Source organism: Bos javanicus, chromosome 4 (genome assembly GCF_032452875.1).
Source record: "Bos javanicus breed banteng chromosome 4, ARS-OSU_banteng_1.0, whole genome shotgun sequence".
Classification (NCBI taxonomy): Eukaryota; Metazoa; Chordata; class Mammalia; order Artiodactyla; family Bovidae; genus Bos; species Bos javanicus.
Genome location: NC_083871.1, coordinates 44,347,326 through 44,372,965, shown reverse-complemented (window position 1 = coordinate 44,372,965; position 25,640 = coordinate 44,347,326). Strand labels below are relative to the sequence as shown.

At 40.0% G+C, this 25,640-nt stretch overlaps 1 long non-coding RNA gene across 1 annotated transcript in view; it reads right to left on the bottom strand.

Annotated features, from left to right (window-relative positions):
- Window positions 1-5,471: 5,471 nt before the first annotated feature.
- The window catches only part of LOC133246004 (uncharacterized), a 43,611-nt gene continuing 23,442 nt past the window's right edge, over window positions 5,472-25,640 (bottom strand). The window contains exons 2-3 of the long non-coding RNA XR_009735866.1: window positions 9,929-10,100; window positions 5,472-5,612 (exon numbers count right to left, since the gene is read on the bottom strand). This is a non-coding gene — a long non-coding RNA (uncharacterized LOC133246004). The remainder of the gene's footprint in view (window positions 5,613-9,928; window positions 10,101-25,640) is intronic.

Genomic DNA, 25,640 nt, shown 5'->3' with positions numbered 1-25,640 from the left:
GGGAGACTGCGGCGCGGGGATCAGACCCCACCCGACCCCAAACCCGCCGCTGGCACCCTCCAGGCTGAAGGCAGAGAAGGAGGATTTGGTCTTTTAAGAGCTGTGGATGTCAATGTATGGCAAAAACCACTACAATATTGTAAAGTAATTAGCCTCCAATTAAAAAAAAAAAAAAAAGCTGTGGAGATGTGGCTGGACTGATGGTTCCCAAATTATGCTCCACGTTACATGTGGGCACTAGGTGTTTGGGTTTTTGTTGTTTTTGTCTCTTTTAATGCCCAGGTGAGTCCATTGTGCAACAAAGTTCAGAAACCAGTTGGCTAGAGAGAGGTAATAGCTGGTTCACCTGAGAAGTTTCAGGTCCATCGCCAGGGCCAAAGCGGCTGGCGATTTGGGCCTATTCGACCCAATTTCAGGGTGACGGTGTTTTATTAGTATTATTTAGGTAGTCAGTAGCACCGAGGAGTGTGTGAAGAAGATGATTCTATTTTAAGAGAGACGTGGAGACGCTGGAAAGGGTCAGTTGGCTCAACACAAACAGGTCCTCTGCCTGTTTACCAGATCGTTCCCTACACTGGCTTGAAGGAAGCTGAATTAAGGCTCCCTTTGCACTTTGTCTTTTACAAGTGCTCTCCTTCCTCCAAGGTCACCCGTCACTCTGGACACCATCTCACCCCCATACAAGTACAAACAAGTCCAGTATGGTTTTTTGTTTGTTTGTTTTGTTTTTAATCGTGTCTCTCAGCTTTCTTTCCAACTGAGAGTGTTCTGTCACTACTGCTTGCTGTACCTTTGGCACTGCAGATCCAACCCATCCTGAACATGAATGCCAAGTTATTACTCTCCCTCAAAGCTGTCTTCATGTCCCTATGTAAAGACCTGGAGGAAAGCCGACCCCAGGAACAAGTGCCTATGCTTTACCTGACCCTTCCAGCCTTTTCACCTAGACCTTCAGTTCCACGTTGGCCTGACTCCAGAAACCCTCTGATTCCACCATCTTCCCTCTCAAAAAAAAAAAAAAAAAGACAGAAAGAAAGAAAGAAAGATCACCAGAGCCTTCCAAGCTGGATCCACAAAGTCCTCTCACAGCTTCAGCCCCTAGTGACCTTCCTAACCCTGAACCTCTAGAGAAGTGTTGCTAGTACACCTCATTTGACAATCAAATACCACATGGAGACATGAACTGAATCTTGCCTCTTGGCACACTTCTCTGCAGCAGCACCCAGAAGTTGCTTGTCCTTTACTGAAGGATGAGTAAATGCAGTAACAGACCAAGGAGCTCTGTGTCACATTTCTCAAAGTGAAGGTCTGAAAATACCTGCATTGCAGTCATCTGGGAAGCTGTTTTACAATGTGGACTCCTGGGCTCTAGTCTAGACCTGGGCAAGGCACAGAAAATGTGCATTTTAACCAGAGTCTTAGGTTGCAAAGAGCTGGACACGACTGAGCGACTAACAGCTTCACTTTTTTTTTTTAAGGTGATTTTTTTTAGGCTTGCTAAGATTTGAAAACTTCCTCTGTAAATAAAGATAAAAGAAACTCTTGATTTTCTCATACAGACCTGTTTCTCCAGTTGAACTAGTGGTTGATTTCAGGTAGTTCTCCACTCTCAACACCATATTCATAAGAAAATCATCCTACCTGTAAAGTGCATGAAACTCAACAGAAATGCTTACTCAGGCTGATAATATTGGGAGTGCATAAAAGTGAGATCACTGAAATCATGGGGAGATACTACGCTGAACCTTCATAGTAAATGGAGCAGGTTGCCTTTGTCATACAGAAACATCTTCACTTTCCTATTTTAAAAACTCAGTAGGTTCCTGATTTTTTTTTCTGTTAACCTCTATTTTTGTGAAGCAAGATTGATTTTACAGTCCTCATCAAGCAGTGATTATATAAAAATTCCCCTCAAAATAAATTTAAGTAAAAAAGAACAGAGTTCAGGATGGGGAACACATGTACACCCATGGCTGATTCATGTGAATGTATGGCAAAAACCACCAAAAAATAAAATAAAATAAAAAAAGAACATAGAGAAGCTGAGAAATAATAACAAAGATACCAGAAAGATACAGCCAATGTCATAAAAACAGTATACAAATAGCTGAGCTTTGGAGGTAATTCACTAAGGAAAAGACTAGTGAATGGTGAGGTTTTTGTAATTGCTTAGTCACTAAGTTGGGTCCGACTCTTGGACTCTAGCCTACCAGGCTCCGCAGTCCATGGGATTCTCCAAGCAAGAATATTGGAGTGGGTTGCCATGCTCTCCTCCAGGGAATCTTCCAGACACAGGGATGGAACCCTGCATTGACAGGGGGATTCTCTACCACTGAGCCACTAGGGAAGCCCTGAAAGGTGACTTACTGGTTTACAATCTGTGGAAGGTAAATAGGAAAAGAATGCTGATGGATTATCCTTCAGCTCTAGAGAAGGCAGAACTGGATAATGTCCTATCTTCTTTAGTTAAAAAGCTGCTTCTTTGATGGATGTGTTAACTTGACTGTGGTAATCATTTCATAATTTATATTTACATTAAACCTCACATTGCACACTTTAAATATTACCTCAAAAAAAAAAAAAAAGAAAATAAAGCTGCCTTAGAATCATTAGGTACTGGAACTGTCTTTTGGATAGAGTAGGGATATTCTGCTTTTGGGGGAGTTTAAGAACTAACCATCATCTTTCTAAATATCAGAGCATAGGATAGAGTTGGAGATTTAAAGATCTTATAATCAAGACCTTTATTTTATAGATGAGAACACAGGCTTAAGAAGGTGAAATTAGTGTCTGGTCTCAAGAAGCAAAGCTAGTAGTTAAGCACAAGGTTGGGATCAGAACACAGGGCTACGGCAACTGGTGTTTGTGTTGATTATGTCCAGTGACTTAGAAGACTCAATTACCATTCAGCCTGAGGATTCCTAGTTATACAAATACCACACCCTAACTGGAATGGAATTCTGGGACCACACTGAGAAATCACAGAATTTGAACCACATAACTTCCTCAAAATAGCCTAGGTTCTCTGTAGTTTCATCTTGAGTTTTAGAGTTGAAGAAAACTAAAGGAATTTAAGATGTGGGATGAGTGATTCATCTGTAAATAAAAATAGTTTATCTAATAGAGATGTTAAAATTAAAAGTTTCACACCATTCTCCTAACCCAGAAAGAACTTCTGAAAGTGGAAAACTACACATGTTGATTTTGAAGAAGTTAGAAAATGGCCTATTTAACAAATCTAACCAAAAATTTTAAAATTGAAAGGATTTTAAGGAAAGGACTATAGATACTAGGTTTGAAACTGGCATTCATTGGAGCAATAAATGTGCTAAAAGAACATTTTTATTTGTAAGCTCAAGTGGTTGAAATTAAGTAGAAGTGAATCAACTAAAATCCAAACTTCATAGTTTGGAGGCTAATCCTTTGAAAGCACAGCTGATAATTTTTTCATGAAAATTAATAGAGGTTATCAGAAAACCCATTGGAATCTAAGTAATGCATAAGTAAGGTTCCTCTTCCTCAACAGTTAGAACCAGACACGGAACAACAGACTCATTCCAAACTGGGAAATGAGTACATCAAGGCTGTATATTGTCACCTTGCTTATTGAACTTCTATGCAAAGTACATCATGCAAAATGCCAGGCTGGATGAATCACAAGCTGGAATCAAGACTGCTGGGAGAAATGTCAACAATCTCTGATATGCAGATAATACCACCCCAATGGCAGCAAGCAAAGAACAAAAGATTCTCTTGATGAGGATGAAAAAGGAGAATGAAAAAGCTGGCTTACAAGTCAACATTCAAAAACTAAGATCATGACATCCAGTCCCATCACTTCATGGCAAATAGATGGGGAAACAATGGAAACAGTGACAGACTTAATTTTCTTGGGCTCCAAAATCACTGCAGATGGTGACTGCAGTCATGAAATTATTTGTGAAAATCGTGAAGTCGTTCAGTCGTGTCCAACTCTTTTCGACCCCATGGACTGTAGCCTATCAGGATCTTCCGTCCATGGGATTTTCCAGGCAAGAGTGCTGGAGTGGATTGCCATTTCCTTCTCCAGGAGATCTTCCCCACCCAGGAATCGAACCTGGGTCTCCCGTATTGCAGGTACCGTCTGAGCCAAAGATGCCTAATTACTTTGTCAACAAAGGTCCGTCTAGTCAAGGCTATGGTTCTTCCAGTGGTCATGTATGGATGTGAGAGTTGGACTATAAAGCTGAGTGCTGAAGAACTGATGCTTTTGAACTGTGGTGTTGGAGAAGACTCTTGAGAGTCCCTTGGACTGCAAGGAGATCCAACCAGTCCATCCTAAAGGAGATCAGTGCTGGGTGTTCATTGGAAGGACTGATGTTGAAACTGAAAGTCCAATACTTTGGCCACCTGATGTGAAGAGCTGACTCATTGGCAAAGACCCTGATGTGGGAAAGATTGAGGGCAAGAAGAGAACAGGATGAGAGAGGATGAGATGGTTGGATGGCATCACCGACTCAATGGACATGGGCTTGGGTGGACTCTGGAAGTTGGTGCTGGACAGGGAGGACTGGCGTGCTGTGGTTCATGGGGTCGCAAAGAGTCGGACACGACTGAGCAACTGAACTGAACTGAACTGAACTGAACTCCTTGGAAGAAAAGCTATGACAAACCTAGACAGCCTATTAAAAAGCAGAGACATTACTTTGCCAACAAAGGTCCATATAGACAAAGCTATGGTTTTTCCAGTAGTTATGTATAGATGTGAGAGTTGGACCATAAAGAAGACTGAGTACCGAAGAATTGATGCTTTCGAACTGTGGTGCTGGAGAAAACTCTTGAGAGTTCATTGGACTTCAAGGAGATCAAACCAGTCAATCCTAAAGAAATCAACCCAGAATATTCATTGGAAGGACTGATGCTGAAGCTCCATTCGATACTTTGGCCACCTGACGAGACAATCCAACTCATTGGAAAAGACCCTGATGCTGGAAAAGATTGAAGGCAGGAGGAGAAAGGGATTACAGAGAATGAGAGGGTTGGATGGCATCACCTACTCAACGGACATGAGTTTGAGCAAGCTCTGGGAAGCTTGGAGTGCTGTAATCCAGGGGTCGCAAAGAGTCAGACACAACTTAAGAGACTGGACTGAACTGAAGATTCTTCTGAACTTTCTAGGAAATAATCATCTAAGTTTTGTAACTCAGATGATGAAGTACTTACAATAAGGTGGCTTCTTATGTAGATATTGAGAATGCTGCTTTCCTATAGTAATCTGTTTCTAGCAGAAGTACTTAATATATTTTTAAGTAGTATTTACTGTGGTAATCATTACGACCCCACCCCCATTCACTTGCCCCCAGTCAGGTGGTGACAGTTCCTCTTGCCAGTGACTGATCGGCAATGGGCATGCATACTAGTCAGGATTAGATTCACCAGAAGTCAATGCAAACCCAAATTAAAAATGAATTAAAGATACAGATCTTACTTTCTCACCTATCTGGAGGTAGGTAGTCCAATGCTCGTTAAGGGCAGGTCTCTGAAATCATCAGGGACCCAGGCTTCTTCCAGTTTTTTGAGTATGTCTTTGTCATCATGGTCCAAGGTGAATGTGAAAGCTTCAGCCATCATGTCTGCATTAAAGAAATCAGAATGAAAGATAAAAGAGGATGCTGCCTTCCTTTTAAAAAATACTTCCCACAAGTTCTACATAACATTTTTATTTACATTTACATGGAAATAATTTACAAGGAATTATATTTAAATTTAAATGACTAGTCATAAGCTCTGATAAAAATCAGGATAATATTAAAGAAAATGGGGAGAACAGATACTTAGAAGCAACTAGAGGTCTCTGTCATGGCATGAAATCTGATTCTGGACAATGGGTTGTAAGGAAACCTCTAATATGGTATTTCAGGGAAAGATTTCTCTATTCCTAAAAAAAAAAAAAAAAAAAGACATGAGAAATCTATAAAAGCCTTTATCTATTTTAAGGCCTGGATATGATTCCTGGAACTTCATCAGTCCTGCTACGAGTCTGAAGAGGGAGTCAACAGATAGAACTGGGTAGAGCCCAGAGAACTGCAGAGAAAGAGGGCCTTGGCCTCTCATTCTTGATGCCAGCCCTATCTCTGGCCTTCTTGATATTAGAGATAACAAATTTCCCTATTGTTTAAACAAAGTTGAATCAGACTTTTATTTTACTTGAGGCCAAGGCTCTCAATTTTAAAGGCGTGTCATTTTGCAATTTTCGTAACTTCCATCAAAGAATCTTACAGTCATAACAGGTTTTGAACACATTAGGACAAATTGTCCTATATTTTTGTATTGTTCTTATTCAAATAAAATGAAATAATATTAAGGGAGTAGGCTTGGAGGAAAAAACCCAGATAAGCAAAACCTTAGTTTCAGATCTATGATAACTTAAGAACCTCTGGATCAGATCACACTTAAAACTCACTCAACAGACTTTTTAATTATAAGAGCCAATACATCTCCTTTATTATGTAAGCCAGTTTGGACTGAATTCTCAGTTATTTCTGCTAAAAGCACCCCAAGTGGAGATTCTCTAAATTTAATGAGCATACAAATCACCTGAGGATCTTGGAAAACTGTAGATTCTGATTCAGCAGGCTGGAGTCTCCAGTTTAACAAGTTCAGAGGTGATGCCGATGCTGGTGGTCCACAGCTGACACTTTGAATAGCAAAGTCCTACTACCTCACGCAAGGATCTTTCCATTTGTGCACTGCTACCTTACTTTCACCACAGAGGGGACCAGGTAGGAAAAGGCTTGGATGGGTTAGCTGTGGTGACATTGCAGAACTAAAAATCCGGTCCCATCACTTCATGGGAAATAGATGGGGAAACAGTGGAAACAGTGTCAGACTTTATTTTTCTGGGCTCCAAAATCACTACAGATGGTGACTGCAGCCATGAAATTAAAAGACGCTTACTCCTTGGAAGGAAACTTATGACCAACCTAGATAGCATATTCAAAGGCAGAGACATTACTTTGCCAACAAAGGTTCGTCTAGTCAAGGCTATGGTTTTTCCTGTGGTCATGTATGGATGTGAGAGTTGGACTGTGAAGAAGGCTGAGTGCCGAAGAATTGATGCTTTTGAACTGTGATGTTGGAGAAGACTCTTGAGAGTCCCTTGGACTGCAAGGAGATCCAACCAGTCCATTCTGAAGGAGATCAGCCCTGGGATTTCTTTGGAAGGAATGATGCTAAAGCTGAAACTCCAGTACTTGGGCCACCTCATGCGAAGAGTTGACTCATTGGAAAAGACTCTGATGCTGGGAGGGATTGGGGGCAGGAGGAGAAGGGGACGACAGAGGATGAGATGGCTGGATGGCATCACTGACTCAAGGGACGTGAGTCTGAGTGAACTCCAGGAGTTGGTGATGGACAGGGAGGCCTGGCGTGCTGCGATTCATGGGGTCGCAAAGAGTCGGACATGACTGAGCAACTGAACTGAACTGAACTGAACTGATTCCATAAATTAGAACCAGACCATGGGCCACAAGTTCTAGCAGCAAATTGCAGAAATCAGAAACAGAAGGGAGGAAATTTTAGGAAACAGAAAAGGATCTTAGCCCAGGACTTTTAGAAAGTAGAGCGTGGAGAAAGAGTAAAGTGCTAACACTTCACAGGAGAGATGTAAACACGGGCAAGAAAAGAGGTAAAGAGTGGATCAGACTGTGCCTTTTAACAAGACCCCAAATGATTCATGTGCCTGTTAAAGTTTGAGAAGCAGTGTTCTAGCTACTATATGCTTTAAATAAGAGTTGTTTTCTCTCTCTCTTTGTGACTGAGTTATTGAGTTCCAAGTGTGTGTGGATTTGGTGCAGAAGTAGAGATCTCACTCCAAGAAATAGGAGACAAGTGGTTCAGAATTACAAGACTCCTTGCAAGGTACACCTACTCTGTGCATATCACAACACAGTGACCCTGAAAGAAATAAAGGGATTTCCTTCTTTGTGTTCATACTTTACACTGTTTTACTGAATGTGGCTTCAGCAATATTAGAGATCTACACAACAGGAAATGAACAAAGATGTGGCTTTTCTAGGGAATCTTTAAAAATATACAAGATGTTCAAGGTGGATAATTTGTATGTACCTAAATCAATTCCAAATTCTGTTATGATAGAATGTTTTTGCAGTCATGTTAAAATTCTGTCCTAAACGTGAAAGTGAGGCACATTGACATCCAACACACTTCTTCATCTAAAAAAAGTTATCCTATTTCTCTGTATTTAAAAAGAGACAAAAGACATAGTCCTATTTCTTTACCATTTACCAAATGGAATTCTAAAGATTGTCTCAACTGTTAACAATAGTCAACTCTGGGAAATATAATTAGGTAAAGTTTTTTTAAAACCTTAGCCACACATGGATTTTTTAAATTTTAAAAGCTAGTTTAAATTTTTAAAAGATCACCTTCACTCTGACTTTGGTAATAAAATTATTGTTCAAGCTTTAAGGAACTTCTTCCTGATATTATGTGCAAATCTTTGTCCTGTGTGTTGTGGAGATGGCTGTATGTTTAGGGACATCGTATATGTTTTTACAGGTTTTCTTAGAGAGCTGACACTGTTTCGCAGCAGTGATTCATACAATAACTGTTTAAATCTGCTTGCTTATCATTTACAATGTTAGTGTGAGAGTAATTTCCCTGCAGTTTGTTGAAAAGACTGACATAAATCTTGTAAGGAAATGCTCTGGACAATAATAGCCCTCTGATTAGAAGGGATATAGAGGGCTGACATTTAACAAGATGGACTAGACAACAGTTGGAACCCATTCTAAAGGAATTATACCTGATTTAATCAGGTCATGGGGAAGAATTGGGCTGAAATTATCAGAACAGTGCTAAATACTTGGTTGCACAGATTTGGACACGACTGAAGCGACTTAGCAGCAGCAGCAGCAAATACTTCTGACAGCAAGACTGCTTCCCCAATTCCCTTTTGAAGTTTAGCTGATGAGTAAGTATCATCTGTGTGGAATTACTATTTCTCAAATAGGAAGAACAGTGGTATGTACAACACATAAAAAGATCATCTAAGAAGTATACAATCATGTGAAAGTTAGGTTGCCATCTCTAATATCTGGACTTTGTATTACTTGTAACGACCAGGGGGAAAAAAGTTGTTATATTCTACCTCAGTCAGAAAGCACTCCATTTCTAAGGGGCTTCTTAGAGTTCTCTTATTTCAACTGTATCATTTTAACAGAAACTTAATCTGCTTACTTGTGATTTATTTAAACAAAGATGTGCTTTCTCCCTCCCTTCTTCTTCTTCCTTTTCTCTCATTCTTTTCCCTTCCTCCTTCAAAGCCCTTTCCCTTTTTGATCCCAAACAATTCCATCCTCTAACCATCAGGTGGGGCAAAGCATTCACATAGCTAGAGTTGAGGGCAGGATGTCGGCCAAGATTTATATTTCGGGGCCCAAGCAGGATGAAGAGGGTGTTCATGGGGGGGTGGAAGGTGTCACCTAGCATGTGGTGTCAGAATCCAATCAAGGTGACCTGGGCAGGTAGGTGGGGGTGGTTGCTCAGTAGGGGATATCAGCTTTCACGTGGTTTGGGGAGGGCATCTGCACAGGGGTGGCTATGGCAGCCAAGTTAGGAGACTGGCTACTTACCATGGGGATTGTATCAGATAAGTAAGTATATTAAGAATGATATAAGTCATGTTTCTCATTGGCATGCAGAGGTGTAACCAGAAAAGAGAAAAAGGCTTAAGTAAACTGTAGTATTGGACAGGACTTGGAAGTATTAGTATAAACTTACAATTTTCTTTAGAGAGATGATGGTGATGATAGATAGAAATGTAGATGTGATATAAATGCGTGTATGTGTTAGATATACATATACACATACACTAGTTCCATCCATTGAAAGCCTGGGAGCAGCAATACCTCCAATGCCAGTTTACCTGTCTGGTACGAGAAAGAAGACGATGAGCTGGAAACACCTCTTAGTGCCAGAAAGCAACAATGTGCTCCGAGAATGATGGCAACGTGTCAGGACATGTGAAGGAGGTTCCTACTGGCCACACCTGGGACAATTTGAGCGTCGAAATAATATTGATAATAAAGGATTGTGAACTGTTAAAAGATAAAAGACATATTAAAAATTTAAGAGTTTATTTGAACAAAATTCCATTTGAATTGGGCAACACCAAATTGAAACTGGTTAAGAGCACTCCACTAGGGAACAACATAAAGAAATTATTGATTGGCTCTAGCTTCAACTTGGTTGGCTCTTTGTGACTGGTAACCCTTAAGTTTTGATTTCATAGTCTTGACGGATATATGGGCTTAGATTCTGGTTTGCTTACATAGGCTGCCACAGCATTAGATTCACTGCAGTCTAATGATCTCTCTGTTTAATTAATGTAACAAATCAAATAAAGCAGGAATATACACACACACCTTAATACACATAAATAAAGTTTAATGTAGAACAAGATATCTAGGTAGTTTCTGAGTATCACTCCACAAAATACTGGTTAAGCCTCAAATATATCACCAAAATCAAGGGATCAAAGTAAAACAATATCGGTAATAATACAAACAGAAATTATAGGATAAAATCATTTCCAAAAATTGTAACTTTAATCATGAGAAAACATCAGACAAACCCAATAGAAGAATGTTCTATGAAATAACTGGAAAGTTGTACTTTTCTAAGAATTTGTCCATTTCTTCCTCGTTGTCCATTTTATTGGCATATAATTGTTGATAGTAGTCTCTTATGATCCTTTGTATTTCTGTGTTGTCTGTTGTGATCTCTCCATTTTCGTTTCTAATTTTATTGATTTGATTTTTCTCCCTTTGTTTCTTGATGAGTCTGGCTAATGGTTTGTCAATTTTATTTATCCTTTCAAAGAACCAGCTTTTGGCTTTGTTGATTTTTGCTATGGTCTCTTTTCTTTCTTGTGCATTTATTTCTGCTCTAATTTTTAAGATTTCTTTCCTTCTACTAACCCTGGGGTTCTTCATTTCTTCCTTTTCTAGTTGCTTTAGGTGTAGAGTTAGGTTATTTATTTGACTTTTTTCTTGTTTCTTGAGGTGTGCCTGTATTGCTATGAACTTTTCCCTTAGGACTGCTTTTACTGTGTCCCACAGGTTTTGGGTTGTTGTGTTTTCATTTTCATTCGTTTCTATGCAAATTTTGATTTCTTTTTTGATTTCTTCTGTGATTTGTTGGTTATTCAGCAGCGTGTTGTTCAGCCTCCATATGTTGGAATTTTTAATAGTTTTTCTCCTGTAATTGAGATCTAATCTTACTGCATTGTGGTCAGAAAAGATGCTTGGAATGATTTCTATTTTTTTGAATTTACCAAGGCTAGCTTTATGGCCCAGGATGTGATCTATCCTGGAGAAGGTTCCATGTGCGCTTGAGAAAAAGGTGAAATTCATTGTTTTGGGATGAAATGTCCTATAGATATCAATTAGGTCTAACTGGTCTATTGTATCATTTAAAGTTTGTGTTTCCTTGTTAATTTTCTGTTTAGTTGATCTATCCATAGGTGTGAGTGGGGTATTAAAGTCTCCCACTATTATTGTGTTATTGTTAATTTCTCCTTTCATGCTTGTTAGCATTTGTCTTACATACTGCGGTGCTCCCATGTTGGGTGCATATATATTTATAATTGTTATATCTTCTTCTTGGATTGATCCTTTGATCATTATGCAGTGACCTTCTTTGTCTCTTTTCACAGCCTTTGTTTTAAAGTCTATTTTATCTGATATGAGTATTGCTACTCCTGCTTTCTTTTGGTCCCTATTTGCGTGGAAAATCTTTTTCCAGCCCTTCACTTTCTTCTTCACTTCACAACTTCACAACTTCACTTCACAACTCCTACAGCTCACAACTTCACAACTTCACAACTCCTACAGCTCACAACTTCACAACTTCACTTCACAACTTCACAACTTCACTTCACAACTCCTACAGCTCAACTCCAGAAAAATAAATGACCCAATCAAAAAATGGGCCAAAGAACTAAATAGACATTTCTCCAAAGAAGACATACAGATGGCTAACAAACACATGAAAAGATGCTCAACATCACTCATTATCAGAGAAATGCAAATCAAAACCACTATGAGGTACCATTTCACACCAGTCAGAATGGCTGCGATCCAAAAGTCTACAAATAATAAATGCTGGAGAGGGTGTGGAGAAAAGGGAACCCTCTTACACTGTTGGTAGGAATGCAAACTAGTACAGCCACTATGGAGAACAGTGTGGAGATTCCTTAAAAAGCTGGAAATAGAACTGCCTTATGATCCAGCAATCCCACTGCTGGGCATACACATCGAGGAAACCAGAAGGGAAAGAGACACGTGTACCCCAATGTTCATCGCAGCACTGTTTATAATAGCCAGGACATGGAAGCAACCTAGATGTCCATCAGCAGATGAATGGATAAGAAAGCAGTGGTACATATACACAATGGAGTATTACTCAGCCATTAAAAAGAATACATTTGAATCAGTTCTAATGAGGTGGATGAAACTGGAGCCTATTATACAGAGTGAAGTAAGCCAGAAGGAAAAACACCAATACAGTATACTAACGCATATATATGGAATTTAGAAAGATGGTAACGATAACCCTGTATACAAGACAGCAAAAGAGACACTGATGTATAGAACAGTCTTATGGACTCTGTGGGAGAGGGAGAGGGTGGGAAGATTTGGGGGAAAAAAAAAAAAAGAGGTTAGAAGAAAGATATTTACAAAGGGATGATCATGTGAAGACACAGGGGAAAGATGGCCATCTAAAGCCAAGGAAAGAAGCCTCAGAAGAAACCAACCTGCTGACACCTCTATCTTGGGCTGGCCTCCACAGCTGTAAGAAAATAAATGTTAGTTGTTTTAGTCAAAAAAAAAAAAAAAAAAAGGAGGGAAATCCCATGTTTTCAAGGCAGTAATATTATTATTTTTGAACTATTAAGCAACAGGGACAGACAGTCATACTAAACAAACGTCTTGACCAAACAGTAAGGAAACAGCACTGTTTCTTGTCTTTGGGGCCAGAAGAAGCTGGGTTCAAACCACTTCTGCCACATACTGTCCACGGTGCCTCTGGCTGATCACTAACCTGTGCTTGTCTTGTTTCCTGATTTATAAATTATGGATAATGGATAATGATGTCTACTTTGACAGATGCTGACAAAGGTTAGTGCAAATGGCACTATCTTAAAGCTGATACACAGTAATTGGTCAATAATTGGTTACTTAATCAGGTCCATCCAAAACCCTTTAGTCACAGTTTAGAAATCCTAAGAAAGGCTTTGTTTGGTTTTTGTAAGTTCACATCAAATAAATTTGGCAAAAAAAAAAAAAAAGAAATAACTGGACTGTTATCTTTGAAAGTGTCAAAGTCATGAAGAACACTGGAAAACTGAGGAACTGTTCCAGACGGCAGGTGGCTGAAGAAACATGACAGCTAAATGCTGCACAAGACTGTAACCTGGATACTTCGCTATAAAATTCATTATTGGGTCTAAATGCTAGAGAGGATGTGAAGGAAAGGAAACACCCCTACACTGTTGGTGGGAATGTAAATTGGTGCAAGCAGTCTGAAGCTTCCTTAAAAAAAAAAAAAAACAACTAAAAACAGAGAGCATATGATGCAGCAATCCCATTCCTGGGCATATATTCAGAAAATCTGAAAAGATACATGCACCCCAACGTTTATAGCAGCACTATTTATAATAGCCAAGACATGGAAGCAACCTAACTGTGCATGGACATATGAATGGATAAAGAAGATGTGGTACAAATATAAAAAAAAAAAGAATCAAATAATGCCATTTGCAGCAACATGCATGGACTTAGAGATTATCATAATAAGTGAAGTCAGGCATAGGAAGACAAATATCATATGATATCACTTATATGTAGAATCTAAAAAAAGTGATACAAATGAACTTATCTATGAAACAGAAATAGACTCACAGAAAACAAACTTATGGTTACCAAAGGGGAAGAGGGGAGGGATAAATTAGGAGTTTGGCATTAACAGATACCCAGTACTATGTGTACAACATATAAATAGCAAGGACCAACTGAATAGCACAGGGAACTATAATCAATATCTTATAAGAAGTTATGATGGAAAAGAATCTGAAAAATTACATATATATGAAATTATAACAGAATCACTCTGCTGTACACCTGAAACTAATACAACACTGTAAATCGACTATACTTCAATAAAAAAAAATAAAGTTCATTATTGGGTCAACTGAATAAACTTGAACAGGTCTGAGAATTAAGCAGTAGTGATGTTTCAAAATTAATTTTCTCATTTTGATTATTGTACTGTAGTTATGTAGGAGGATATTCTTATTTGTAGAAGATACATACCAAAGTATTTGGGAATAATGAGACATCAGATCAGCGTTTGTGCATGCTTAGTCGATCAGTAGTGTTCAACTCTTTGCAACCTTTTGGACTGTAGCCCATCAGGCTCCTCTGTTCATGGGATTTTTCAGACAAGAGTACTGGAGTGGGTTGCCATTTCCTCTTCCAAGGGATCTTCCCGACACAGGGATGGAAACCATGTCTCCTATGTCTCCATTGCAGGCGGATTCTTTACCACTTTGCCACCTGAGAAGCCCATCAGATCAGCAATTACTCCCAAATGGTTCAGGAAAAAAAAATTATTTTGGTGATACTCGCAACTTTTCTGTAAGTTTGTGATTGTTTTGAAGATGAAAAATATTTTAAAAAGCATAAATGCTATCAGAATGATTGGTGTTTCAAAAGTCTCATTATTTTCTATAGAAGGAAATACCATCTATTGTCTTAAGAACAAACTTTAAATAGTGACATGAATGGATTTGATTTAAAACATTGAATTATCAGAAGATGTGAAGATTTCTAGTTAGATTGCATTGACAGAAATGCAAAGAAAATTACTAAACTTAGTAGCTCTTGTGCTCTATGAAGTGAATTCTCCAAAACTAGCTGAAAAGAAACCATAGTCAAATAAAAGGAGAAGTATGATGAAAAATTTTTCACCTCTTACATGACTATCTTTTTTTTCCTTAATAGGAATCTTCCATTAACTATTCTCAGGGGAAAAAAAAAATCCTAAAATTAAACATTTTTTTCAGAGCAATCAGATGACTTTATTTCATAGGGAAACTGGTGGCATTAATATAATAAATACATAAAAAGAATAAATACATATTACAAATACATTTTCACTAAGAATGCACACATTGAATTTCATTAACAACACTTACCCATTTAAAAAGAAATGTATAACAGATATTTGTGTGTGTAGCAGATTTTTAATGTCCAACTGCCATGTGTTCTGTACGTAGATTTTTTTTTCCTTCAGATTTCTAAGCACAGTGGAAGCCACAAGAGAGAATATCTGAAGCGATTCATTAAAATCTTGGCAGCAGAGCCTGCAGCTCCTGTTTCCCTGAAAGCTGCCTTTACTGGAGCTGCAGTTCCCTCCACAGAAGCCTATTGTCACTGCCTTTGGAGGGGCAACTCCTGCAGGGACTGCTTCAGCCAGTCCAGGGTCTTGAATAAATAAAAACTACATAAATAAATTACCATCTCGAAAAGCGGTGGTTTAGTGTGCTCTTTTGAATGTTCCTGGGAAAATAAATTTAATGAAAATGAAATATTCTTGCCGTACGATGTGAAGCTCCAATTCAGTGGATTCAAGTAAGTGTCAGCTGTAGGGGGAAGGGACATGACAGGCTGTCTTTCAGCTGTCGAATCAGACGAACCTCTTTTCTTGGACAAGATTCCACAGTGAAAATACGCTGTAAGTGATCTAAAATGAAAGATTTTTTACCTGTTTGTGGTTCTGGTTTTGTTTTTGTTTTTATTCTTGCTACTGTCCCCTCCACTGGGCTTTGGTAATTACGGCTGGGAATTTCCTGATTCCAGCCCTCCGTGGTAGCCTTTTCCCTCCCTCCAGTTTCCTCCCAGTGGCCTATCTCTTTAGTGTCTTTGTTCTCAGTACAAAATAGTCCCTGAAAGCATTGATCAAAGTTCTATGAATACACACTGACTCATTAACTGCTTGAAGATCTTCTTCATTAAGTAGCTTCTTTTTAAATTTTGGTGATGGCTTTTTTTTTTTTTTTCCTTACCATGAATCACAATATACAAAGGGAACATGACTTGACAGAAAAAATCCATATCATAGAAAATCTTTTTGAAAAAGATTTTACTGTGCCAAAAAAAAGAAAAAAAAGGAAGCCTCTGATCCTTTCTTTGTGTGCATGCTAATAATACAGATTAATTCAGAGAAACAGAAACAAGCCCAGCACATTCAAAAGAGAATCCAAGCAGTTAATCACTAAAATGACAAGGCATTAGTCCTCTTTAAAATCCTTGTTATTTACTGAAAATAATTTAATAGGTGGAAGCAGTGAGATCTGCAGGTAGTTAAAAAAAAATGTTTATTGAAGAGTCCATGAATGTTCCCACATATGTCCATTTAGGTTTTTGAAATATGTAATTTAAACCCTCTTCATTCTCAAAAATCCAAACCTTTTCCAAATTTTGAGATTATACCTCCTCACACTGCAGAATTTTTCTTTAAAAAGATGATCTGTATCTGTGTCATTATAGCGAAGGCTGGTCTCTGGGCCTTCACTGGAAGAGAGACTAGAGAGAAAAATACAAGCCAATGTAAAAGAGGTATCTTTTTGTCCTGCGTGGAATTGAACACCATGGAATGCCTGGTACTAATGGCAGCCTGAAGCCTGTAATGCTCCACCTTTTCCTTCACAGACTCCACCTTTCCAAATGCCCATCTAATCTGGGTCCACCCTTGCGAGCAGACAGTACAGTTCCCAGTCAGGGTGTTCTCTGATAGTATCAAAACTCACTGCTTAAAAAAAAAAGCCTGATATCTACTCCAGGTTGGCCAAAAGCTCAGCTGAGTCTCAAGAGGGTGAAGAATTTCAGATATTAAAAAAAAAAAAGCATACGTTTATTTTCTACATCTGTGTCTCTATTTCTGCTCTGCAAATAAGTTCATAAGTATCATTTTTCTAGATTCCACATACAAATGGTATTTGTTTTTCTCTTTCTGACTTACTTCACTCTGTCTGATAGTCTCTAGGTATAGCACAGGCAATCCTACTCGATGCTCAGTGGTGACCTAAATGGGAAGGAAATCCAAAAAGAGGGAATATATGCATATGTACGGGCTTCCTTAGTGGATCAACTGGTAAAGAATCTGCCTGCAATAGGGGCTTCCCTGGCCGCTCAGATGGCAAAGAATCTGCCTGCAATTCAGGAGACCCAGGTTCAATCCCTAGGTCAGGAAGATGGCAACTCACTCCAGTATTTTTGCCTGGAGAATTCCATGGGCAGAGGAGTTTGGCAGGCTACAGTCCATGGGGTCGCAGAGTCGGACATGACTAAGCTACTAACACTTTCTGCCTGCAATGCAAGAGACTGCCTACAATGTAGGAGACCTGGGTTGGGTCCCTGGGTGGGGAAGATCCCCTGGAGAAGGAAATGGCAACCCACTCCAGTATTCTTGCCTGGGAAATCTCATTGACAGAGGAGCCTGATGGGTTGCAAAGAGTTGGACATGGACTTAGTGAATAAACCACCACCACCACACATACGTATAAGTGATTCACTTTGCTGTACAGCAAAAACCAACAGAACACTGTAAAGCAACTATACTCCAGTAAAAATTAACTTTAAAAAAATGCAAAAGGGTGACCTACACAGTACTCAACTGAGTTAAGAAGCCTGAATTCTTGCTACAGCCCTGGCGTCAGGTGGCTCCGTGACTTTGGGCAAGTCTCTCAAACTTCCTGGACTTGGTTCTCTTGTTTGTAAAATAAAAGAAGTTGGACCATGATCCCCAAAGTCTCTTTTTATAAACAGTTCTATGATTATTAACTGTAGTGGCAATAAGATAATCTAAAAAGGATATTCACACACCAACCTCTGTCACTAAGTATATATGTGGAGAGAGGCTTATGAGAAATAGTGCAACTCTAGTAACCAATACTTTGGCCACCTGATGCGAAGAAGTGACTCATCTGAAAAGACCCTGATGCTGGGAAAGATTGAAGGCAGGAGGAGAAGGGGACAACAGAGGATGAGATGGTTGGATAGCATCACTGACTCAATGGAGATGAGTTTGAGTGAACTCCAGGAGTTGGTGATGGACAGGAAGGCCTGGCATGCTGCAGTCCATGGGGTTGTGAAGAGCCGGACATGACTGAGCGACTGAACTGAACTGAACTGAGTAACCAAGGAAACACAAAAATTTTAACAGTGAAAGATACCCTGTATAGCCAGGTAAGACACATCCTGCAAAGCCAATCAGGAAAATGGAATAGAAGATTAAGGAATATTAGGGAGTTTTAAAAAACAGTTTACTTACACTCCCTAATTCCCACTCAAAAAGCAAACTGTAGGTTTACCACATACCACTGGATAAATGACGCTTACTCCTTGGAAGGAAAGTTATGACCAACCTAGATAGCATATTCAAAAGTAAAGACATTACTTTGCCAGCAAAGGTCTGTCTAGTCAAGGCCATGGTTTTTCCAGTGGTCATGTATGGATGTGAGAGTTGGACTGTGAAGAAAGCTGAGCACCGAAGAATTGATGCTTTTGAACTGTGGTGTTGGAGAAGACTCTTGAGAGTCCCTTGGACTCCAGGGAGATCCAACCAGTCCATCCTAAAGGAGATCAGTCCTGGGTGTTCATTGGAAGGACTGATGTTGAAGCTGAAAGTCCAATACTTTGGCCTCCTGATGCAAAGAGCTGACTCATTGGAAAAGACCCTGATTCTGGGAAGGATTGGAGGCAGGAGAAGGGGACGACAGAGGATGAGATGGCTGGATGGCATTACCAACTCGATGGACATGAGTTTGGGTGAACTCCGGGAATTGGTGATGGACAGAGAGGCCTGGCATGCTGCAGTTCATGGGGTCACAGAAAGTCGGACACGACTGAGTGACTGAACTGAACTGAAGTGGATAAATGCCTGAGAATCCTTTAGGGGTAGTTAATCCCTTCTAAAATTCAAGCAATGTTGCTAATTTTTTCTTTAAAATTTCTTCAACTAAAAAAAAAAGATTGAAAGAAAAAAGAAAATTAAAAAATGCCTTCTTTGAAGTTTGTTTCGTTGTTAAGAAAATCTTAACTCCCTGTGTACTGATGATATTGAATCCAACCCTGCTGTCCTGTCCTTCAGAAGTCTGCAGTGTATTCTGTAAATAATCATCTCATTAAAAAAACATAGATTGGAGTAAATAAAGACCCAGATGCCTCAGACAGCTGGATCTACTGTTCCTCTTTCTCTTTCATATATTTACATATTAATTTTAAACCATAGGTGTAAAGTAAAGTCTGCTCTCTCCCAGTCTCTCTTTGATGTTGCAAAGATCAAAGGCTTCCTAAGGGAAGGTTTCTTGCAGGGAATATTGATTCCAAGTATGATTGGTCCCCTGAATCTGACTGCTAAGTCAGTGTGAGGACTGAAGTGCTCTGTCGGCCTCAGGAATTTGGCCACACTGCCCACCACTCTCCACCAAAGCCTGGGGTGGGGATGGCGCTTCTACTGAGAGTCGGGTCACCAAAAGCTGAAACTGGAACATACATCATAGTCACATCCTGTTTAAGTGAAAGACAAATTCTATTTCCAGAAACTGCTTTTTGTCTGAGGAGAGGGAGAAGGAAGTAGCGTTGGATACTGGATTGCTTCAGTTAGCAACGTGCAACCAGCCCCTTGGAATGAGAATCCCAGCTGAATGGGTAGGCAGGGGACTGGCCTGGGCATCCTCTCTCTCTGAGCTTTCTCTAACATTTCTCCTCGTCACTTTTTCTCCTCTCCCAATACTCACTGGAGAGCATGCTAGACATGGGGAAGTTAAGAGGAGAAGGGGAGAAGAGTTGTGGTAGGGAATAATAGAGACAAGAGATAGTAATGGTAAGGATTAAGTCCTTTTCGGGCCTTTGCGTCCGTTTTTTCCTCCATTATGGGCCCCTCCTCCATCTCTGTAAGCGATGTTATGAGAGCAGTAGAGAAAAGCTTTGTTTTTCATCGTACGCAGTATTAACCACAAGTTGGAATAGCTCCCGTGTGAGCTTTTTACTTGGAATGAGACTGGAATCCCAGAGAATAATTTCCCTCCCAAAATACAAGTTCTGAGCTGGCTCAGACAGAGGAGTACCCTGTAAGGAGTGCGAGGGATGGGCTCTGCCCTGGTGATCAGCCACTACCTGCACCGCCCATCGGACACACTGCCCATATGATGCATAGCCCAGTCTACCTCACTGTTACCCTGGGAAATCCCAGCTCTAAGAGGCGCCTCTAATGTGAATGGGCATCTCCTGCAGCGACTGTTAAAATAAGGATCCCTGGGCTCCACAGCCAGTTTCTGGTTTGCATTTCTAATGAGAGATCTCAGATGATGCTGTGGTTGCTGGTCTGAGGAACCACACTTGAGAACTGCCATTCCACCACATAGCAGGCAGTTAACCAACATTTGTTGTGGATCTGCATAATGAGAGGTGAGGGATGAGTGCTGTGGGATAGAAGAAAAAGAGCAATCGTTCCATTCTGGGTTTCTGAGTTAGCATGGATTTGTTTGCACTTTTCCTCAGTTGACCACACTGTTGATGCAATTTTAGCATTGTTACTGCAATTTTAACAATTTTCAGGAAACAGCTGTTGCTTTCCTCCTTAAAAGACAATGGAAATTTAATAATAGGTTAAATGGTGTTTGGGAAGGAACTAGCATTTCCTATATATCTGGGATAGCCTTGCCTCTGGTATAATCGACAACTGCCATTACAGGGATTCTGTTCATTGACTTTTTCTTTCAAATCTTTAGGGAAACTTAATTAAAATGGTTCAGGTGATTTGCCAAGATTTACACAGGATGCTTTTTTCCAGAATAAACATTTCTGACCTGAAGAAATCTTTTCGGACTCAAGTGATCCCTTTTGATCATAAGCTAGAAAAATATTAGAATCTGCACAGTGGCATTCAGGATCACCACTTTCTTCATGCCATTTCTTTAACTCATCTCCTTTAGCTTAAAGCCTGAACATGAGTGAGTGAAAAGAAAATGTATCTTTTAAAACCCACATTTGTGGCTGATTCTCCATTCTCCCAATGCCCTCCTCTTAGACATACATGCATCAGGAAACATGGAGCATGAAAAGCCAGCTTCTATATAATGAAAATGAATAATGCATATTCATCGATACATTAATGACTGGAATTAAGACTTGCCAGGACCACTGCAATGACAATACATTTTCTCGTAATTATACTTTTCTATGCTCACAAAGCTTTACAGGCTTATAAAACGAATCTCTGTAACATCCCTCTAAGAAACAGGTGTAATTATCCCCTCTTCACAGATGGATAGGCAGACACAAAGGAAGGGACTGAATCAGACAGTAAGGAAATCCAGCTAAGGACTCAAGTAATTCTAATACAACCTGCCTCTCCTTATCAGTGCCATTTTCCTTTGATTCATGACAATGGGTTGTGGGAAACTCAGAAGGCACTGTTTTTTCATTCTTCAGTGATGTCCTCAACTCTGTAGGGACATCTAAAGAGAGGAAGTGAAGAACAGGAGTGCAAGTCTCGGGGAACCAAGGTTTAATTTTCCTGAGTAATAGAGTCAAGGTCCTTCAATGCTGAATTCCATCAGTACCTGATCAGCTAGCACAATGGTTTTAGTTGCATAATATCACAGGAAGAGAGGCTAATACAAAACTAAATGACATGATTGCTAATCTACAAACCTCTCAAAGTATCCAACATTTGGGAAGTACTAGTTTATGAAGCAAGGGGGAATTTTTCTGAATGACAATAGTTTTCAGAGCAACAGGCTTGGAAATTATGCTGTCTCTGGCCACAAGCCAGATTGCTGACACGAAACAGCAGAGCCACAGATTCTGGGGAGAGGAGACTACAACAGCCTGAAAGCCCACGCAATGAATCCTCTTTCATGTGCTTTGTTAAGAAGAGATTCATACTACAAAACTGTTTCCTTTAAGAATTATTAGCCTAATATTCTCACTTTTTAAGGAATGGACACAGTGACATGATCACGAACCAGAAGGCCTAGCCAGCTCCAGCTTCTCAAGGCCATTCAAACCCCCAGTGCTGAGGTCTCCAGGCATCACCATCCCACTCCCACTCTCTACTCTTCTCCATACCCGCCGCCGGCACACACCCAAAGAAAGGAGATAGCTCTCCTCCCCTGATCCTGAGACTGCAGGGAATGAGAGATGACTGAGAATGCCTTCAGTGGTGAAGGTGGGTGGGTGGAGGTCTCAGAGTACGAAGCTCCAGGGTCTCCTTTCTGTAAGTCCTGTTCTTTACCAAGTGGAGTAAGTTTGAAGTGTGAAATTCTCCTATTCAAGGTAGAATGGGGCAGAAATAAAATTCTCAAAAGAGGCAGAGATCATAACAAGGGTAAACTACTATTCTAACAGGAGTTTGCCTTGAATTTCCAAAAAATGAGAATAAAGAATGCTTTATCTATGCAGTGCTCTTTCTAGCACTTTACAGTTGAGAAGATAACATGCTCATATACAACTACCTATGAACACTGACTATATAAAGATACAAACAGGTATTCAGAGGGAGGTAGGTTACTGTTCTAATCAAATAAAGCTTACAGCTTAGACACACATTTGATGCTATATGTCACTGTTTGTGCTGCATAGTAGTAAGACACAACAGAAACAAGGTCATTGAAATGACTGTGATTAATATTGTTTGGCAAACTTGACCAACATTTTCAGTATTTTTTGGATAGTTCAACATCTTAAGCTACCAACACTATTATCAGTTTTCCATAATTCCATGAGGTTCCCCCAAAACCCCTAGGCTGCACAGCATGTTGGATCTTAGCTCTCTGACCAAGGATAATCAAACACCTCCCCCCGCTGCACTGGCAGTGTGGAGTCAACCACTGGACTGCCAGGGAAGTTCCAGTTTTCTTTTTTTTTTCATATCAGCATTCATGCAGATATATTAGTACTGGGGAAAGAACAAAGATGTTGGGTCAAATTCCTTTTCACTCAAAAGTTTCCTTGTCTCTGCTCTCTGCCACTTATGTCCCTACTTGTCATATGTCTTCACCCTTCTAGTCCTTGCTATGTACATTGGAAATTTTTCTTAAACTTAACAGATGCAAAGAATGAAAGAAAATTAAAAGGTTTCAGGCCAACCCACTTGATCTCTAGGTAAATCGCTGAGGGAATCGGCATATTTAACAAGCTGCAGGCAAGTACAGGAATACTATACAGTGGGGTCCATATTTTCCAAGTCTAAAACTGAGCTCATAGATTTTTTTCTTACTGGTTCAGTCAGATCAGTTGCTCAGTCTTGTCCCACTCTTTGTGACCCCATGGACAGCAGCACTCCAGGCTTCCCTGTCCACCACCAACTCCTGGAGCTTACTCAAAATCATGTCCATCAAGTTGGTGATGCCATCCAACCATCTCATCCTCTATCATCCCCTTTTCCTCCCACCGTCAATCTTTCCCAGCATCAGGGAAGAGTCAGTTCTTTGCATCAGGTATTGGAGTTTCAGCTTCAGCATCAGTCCTTCCAATGAATATTCAAGACTGATTTATTTCCATTAGGATGGACTAGTTGGATCTCCTTGCAGTCCAAGGGACTCTCAAGAGTCTTCTCCAACACCATGGCTCAAAAGCCTTCCTCAGTGAACAATGCAAAGAAATCAAGGAAAACAATAGAATGGGAAAGACTAGAGATCTCTTCAAGAAAATCAGAGATACCAAGGGAACATTTCATGCAAATATGGGCTCAATAATAAAGGACAGAAATGGTATGGGCCCAACAGAAGCAGAAGATATTAAGAAGAGATGGCAAGAATACACAGAACTATACAAAAAAGATCTTCATGACTAAGATAACCAAGATGGTGTGATCTCTCACCTAGAGCTAGACATCCTGGAATGTGAAGTCAAGTGGGCTTAGGAAGCATCACTATGAACAAAGCTAGTGGAGGTGATGGAATTCCAGTTGAGCTATTTCAAGTCCTAAAAGATGATGCTGTGAAAGTGCTGCACTCAATATGCCAGCAAATTTGGAAAACTCAGCAGTGGCCACAGGACTGGAAAAGGTCAGTTTTCATTCTAATCCCAAAGAAAGGCAATGCCAAAGAATGTTCAAACTACCACACAATTGCACTGATCTCACACGCTAGTAAAGTAATACTCAAAATTCTCCAAGCCAGGCTTCAACAGTACGTGAAACATGAACTTCCAGATGTTCAAGCTGGATTTAGAAAAGGCAGAGGAACCAGAGATCAAATTGCCAACATCCATTGGATCATCAAGAAAGCAAGAGAGTTCCAGAAAAACATATACTTCTGCTTTACTAACTACGCCAAAGCCTTTGACTGTGTGGATCACAACCAACTGTGGAAAATTCTGAAAGAGATGGGAATACCAGACCACCTGACCTGCCTCCTGAGAAATCTGTATGTAGGTCAAGAAGCAACAGTTAGAACTGGATGTGGAACAAGAGACTGGTTCCAAATCGGGAAAGGAGTACGTCAAGGCTGCATATTGTCACCCTGCTTATTTAACTTATATGCAGAGTACATCATGCGAAATGCTGGGCTGGATGAAGCACAAGTTGGAATCAAGATTGCTGGGAGAAATATCAATAACTTCAGATATGCAAATGACACCACCCTTATGGAAGAAAGCGAAGAAGGACTAAAGAGCCTCTTGAAAGTGAAAGAGGAGAGTGAAAAAATTGGCTTAAAACTCAACATTCAGAAAACTAAGAGCATGGCATCCAGTCCAATCACTTCATGGCAAATAGATGGGGAAACGATGGAAACAGTGACAGACTTGATTTTCTTGGGCTCCAAAATCACTGCAGATGGTGACTGCAGCCATGAAATTAAAAGACACTTACTCTTTGGAAGAAAAGCTATGCTCAACCTAGACAGCATATTAAAAAGCAGAGACATTACTTTGCCATAAAAGTCCCTCTAGTTAAAGCTATGGTTTTTCCACTTGTCGTGCATGGATGTAAGAGTTGGACTAGAAAGAAAGCTGAGTGCCGTAGAATTGATGCTTTTGAACCATGGTGTTGGAGAAGACTCTTGAGAATCCCTTGGACTGCAAGGAGATCCAACTAGTCCTTCCTAAAGGAAATTAGTCCTGAATATTCATTGGAAGGACTGATGCTGAAGCTGAAACTCCAGTATTTTGGCTACCTTCTGCAAGGAAGATGCTGGGAAAGACTGAAGGCGGGAGGAGAAGGGGACGACAGAGAATGAGATGGTTGGATGGTATCACTGACTCGATGGACATGAGTTTGAGTAAGCTCCGGGAGTTGATAGACCAGGAAGACTGGTGTACTGCAGTCCATGGGGTTGCAAAGAGTCAGACACGCCTGAGCAACTGAAAATTTAGATACTAAGTTGTGTACTGAAATATTTTATAAAATGTGTTGTTGGTTTTCCCAAAGAACAAGATGACTCTGCCTGAAATGTGAAGCATCTAGGATATCCTGTCTGGCTGGGAGTTCTACCCTGAAAAGGAGTGAAGCTTAGGTGTGTAAATGAGGAAAAGCACACAAGAAAAAGGAGAGGAGAAAAGCAC